Source organism: Gossypium hirsutum, chromosome A12, assembly GCF_007990345.1.
Source record: "Gossypium hirsutum isolate 1008001.06 chromosome A12, Gossypium_hirsutum_v2.1, whole genome shotgun sequence".
Classification (NCBI taxonomy): Eukaryota; Viridiplantae; Streptophyta; class Magnoliopsida; order Malvales; family Malvaceae; genus Gossypium; species Gossypium hirsutum.
The window spans coordinates 22,900,456-22,904,919 of NC_053435.1; the positions used below are offsets into that span (position 1 = coordinate 22,900,456).

Consider the following 4,464-nt stretch of genomic DNA (forward strand, 5'->3'; position numbering starts at 1 on the left):
CCATAATTAAAGCGTGAAAGAAATTACTAATAGAAGTTGAACTTTTGATTGTTTTTATCTTTTAGTTTAACTAAAATGCCTAGATATTATTCACAAAATGCCTAAATATTTTATGCTAATACATTTATTTTATGGGAAAAATATTTAATACATTATTAGAGAAGTTTTTTTGTAACTTAATAATTATATTTGTTATATAGAAATATTGTAAAATATTAAAAAAAAAACCAAAAGTATTACTGTTCAACATCGCATCAAATTTTAAATGTAAGGGAAAAAGTGGATTTATTTTTGCCATATGGGATGAGACTGCTATTGTAACCCTTTATTTCAACATTTAGATTAAATTTTGTTATAAGTTGTTTTACTTTTTATAGATTTGGAATTTAATTTTTTTCACATTTCATATTTCAAAATAATGTTTCAATAGTGTATCTGGTTAAACTTCTTCCGCTAAATTCATTAGTTTGACAGTTTGAAATATGCAAATACTCACTTTGATAATTATGCAATAAGAAAAATAATGTTGTAATGATACTGAATTTAATATAATAATTTTAACAGTGTTAACAATTAGATTTGTATTTTTTAAATTTGAAAAGTAGATGAATCGAATTCCTTAAAATAAAAGTAGACAATGGTTGAAGAGTGCAAGGACCTGAAGTATATTTTAATTATAATAATGTGATGATGTATCTTAAAAGATATAGGCTGATGAAGAAAGGGAAAAAAATAGAAATCTAGGAAAATCTAAAACAATATAGTTTAAAAAGGTTGGGATAAATTACAAATGTAACACAAAAAAGCTTCTGTCGAAACCCTTTTTATTTTAAAAACAAAGGGGATCGACTTTGAAAATAAAAATGTGGAGTCGCCACCAATTTTTTAATTTAAGTGTGATTGGGCCACCTACTAAAACACTTTATTCAATGAAAAATAATTTTGGTTCATGTAAAATCAAATGAAATGAGTCCGGGAGTCGGTTACGCATGAGGAAGGGTTAGCACCCTCATGATGCCCAAAAATTGGTACCAAATTGATTTGATGCTGTCCTTATACCAAAAGGTCTTAAAAGAAAAAAAATTCAAAGTATGATTTTTTTTTAAAATGCTTGAATAGTTCAAATTAGTAGTCAAAAATCTCTCGTTTTAAAGACATGCAGTATCATACTCAGCACGATTGGATACTATCCTTTATACCTTTAAAAACGCGATTAATTTTCGACTTTTGAAAACTCATACATTAAAATTATAAAAGGTTATCCAAATATTTGGTTCACCGGAAAAGTCATACCCAGTACGATTGAGCATGATTTTCTGAATTCCCCAAATATTAGATATTGCCTTATTTCAGAATTTTTCAATAATAAAGAAAATTACAAATTTGCTCAAAAACAAGTTTATTTGTTTTAAAATAGATGAAATACTTAATGCATCAAGACATATATATATAAAAAAGGGGTTAATGAATTTGAAATAATATACACAAAGTACAATAAACCTCACCTAATACATCTAACAATTATATACAATCATTCTAAGTATAATATAATCAAAAATTCTTTAAGCATGGATAGTGAATAATTAATACAAAAATAATATACACGATAATTAACATGACACAAAATAAAATGATGCACAAAAAATATGTATGAAACAAAATGGAATTGGAAATCAATATAAGACATTTTCAACATAATGATGAATTGATGATCACATAATATATATATATATATATATATATAAGTTGAAAAACTTGGGATACATGTTTATTGAAATAGTTGTTATAAAATAAAAAGTTTAAATCAAATTATATATGAAATATTTAAAACACAAATTCATTCAAAAATTGATAATTCACATGATAACTTAAATAATGTATTAACAATACATGATATAACATAATATACATAATAAATTCATAAAATATGTCTATACTAGTAAATTTGGGAATAATTATTTGTACAAAAATGAAGTTAATAATGTATGAAAAAAAGTATGTATATAAATTATATATATATATATAAAAAGTTTTAAGAAAAAAAAACAAGTTCATATACAAAAGGTAAAACTAATATTTACTAAATACATAAATTTAGTGATGTATATTTATAAAACTATATATAGAAAGGAAATTTTAAAACAAATAATATATAACATAATTTTACATGTAGCAAAACGATTTGAATTGATGGAACACATAAATAATGCAAACATAAGGATAATATGAGAGTATATACAATAAATAAGTTATATGATTTAAAATATGGTTCTTAAAAGAAATATATTATACACATAAATAACTTTAAAAGAAAATATATACATAGAAAAATATTTACATAAAGTTATATGAAAATAACATGTACTATAGTAAAAATAATTTAATATGAGTAATGTACACATGAAGACATTGTTAAAATAATTGAATATTAAAATAATATGGAATAAAAAAAATATAAATTATAAAATTAACTTAAAATTAGCATAAATTATATATATACGACAAATAACTTAAAAAAACTGCAATTATATATAAATTTGCTAAAAATTATATGTATAAAATACTAATATTTAGTAAATGTAGTTAAATTTAATACATACCAATGTTTTTGTATACGTATAGTTAGAATTTAAATAATGTAGAAAACATATAATTTTATTTTAACCAACAATTACATATATAACATAAATAGGTGAAGAAAAAAAAACAATTAACTGTATATATGATGCAAATTACAACATTACATAAAATTGTATGCAACAAGTAGAAACACAATTACCCAAATTACAACAAATAAATAACCAATAATACAAATGATACAATTAATATGAACATTACAAATAATATAAATGATAAAAAAAATAAAGAATAAATCTATATACATCAATAAAGTAATTCAAAATGCACGAGTAAGTAAAACCAAATTTAAAACTATAGCATAAGTCTAACAATTTACTCAATGAAAATCAAAGTAAAATAAAAAGGATAATTTGCATAAATAAATAAACTATTAATAATAAAATAAGGACTCATATATAACACGCTTGAATTCACAGGGACCATGTTCGAAATTGTCCCTGATCCTGAAACACTGCGTGAAGGCATGGATTAAAATGCAAGATTATACAAATTATGGGGAAATTTTAAAAGAAAACCGAAACAAAACAGTTACAAGAAGGATTTAATCACAATGCGGCGCAAAGGGGAGGGGCCTTCTAGATAAATAAACCATTTCATGCGCAAGAGGGTGGATCCGGGTCTCTAAACGGGCTGACACGCGGACCCTATCCCCCCCTTGAAATGGCGCCATTTCAATAACAGGCCATTTAACCTTCCTTTTCCCATTCCTTCCCCAAAACGCAGCTAATCTTTCCAATTAAAATATATGCTATCACCCCAATCCTTTAGGGTTTCATCTAGCAGGTGCCGCCAACAAGAGGAGCATTTGAGTTATTAAATCAATTTGCAGCCTTAAGATCTCTCCCCTGTTTTCGATTTCAACGAAACAAAGAAGATCCATGGCGAATTTGCGAAGTAAGATCTCTTCTTTCGCTTTACTTTTTATTTTGAAATACAATATCGAAATATTGAATAGGAAAATGAAACGATTCAACGAAAAAAAACTAAAAACCATTAAAAAAATGAAAATCACCTTTATAAATCTGCTTTTGAAATACTTTCTCTCGTATTAAGTATGCGTGCGTAAGTGTATACTATGCGTAGGTATCTATTCTGTGTGCGTAAAAATACAGGGATGAAATCAATGGCTTCTTATAGCCTGATTTTTTGAAGTGAAAAATAAATAAAAATACATTTATTTGTTGTATTCTGTTAGCAATTCTTCTGGTGTATTCCTGTGCAGACCCGACCGTACAAAGGAAACGTGCGAAGGAGGCCGTACAAGGATTCAGTCGTGGGAGCCTCAACTTTCTGACCGATTCCAGAAGCTTCTGGTGCCCTCCTCTGGTGCACTCTCTCTTGGTGTTTTGGGCCTCGGGTTTGGGTTTAGGATTATTGGGTCATGGGTTAGGGATTTTAGAATTTGGGTTGAAATTATATTTGGGCTGGTAAAATTTGTAAAAGGACATTGATATTTGGATTTTTTGTTTGTGTGTTTTTTTTGTTTTTAATTTCTATTTTTTATTCTAATGGGCTCTGGCGAAATGGGCCTATTACAGCTTGGATTAGATAAAATATTTGTTAACACATAAAAAATGTTAGGATAGGTTATATTTTCCCAACTCTTTTTAAAAAGCTAACATAGTGTTGGGCAAAATCAACTATTTTTTAAGTGTTGCCTTAGGCATTCATATCCCGACCCTTACACAAGAGTTGGCCAAAGCGTATATAGACAAGTTTATCTCGACACTTAGGAAAGTGTCAGCTCAAAAGTGTCACGATTGGTCTATTTTATTGTAGTGAAATAAAGTATAATCTAATTATTAATGTAAGAACCTGCTTGAT

The 4,464-nt window shown here is 26.6% G+C and overlaps 1 long non-coding RNA gene across 1 annotated transcript; it reads left to right on the plus strand.

Annotated features, from left to right (window-relative positions):
- Positions 1-3,293: 3,293 nt before the first annotated feature.
- Positions 3,294-4,194, plus strand: LOC107925300 (uncharacterized). The gene is made up of 2 exons (XR_001691942.2): positions 3,294-3,534; positions 3,863-4,194. It is a non-coding gene; the product is annotated as an uncharacterized lncRNA (long non-coding RNA).
- The last annotated feature ends 270 nt before the right edge of the window (positions 4,195-4,464 follow it).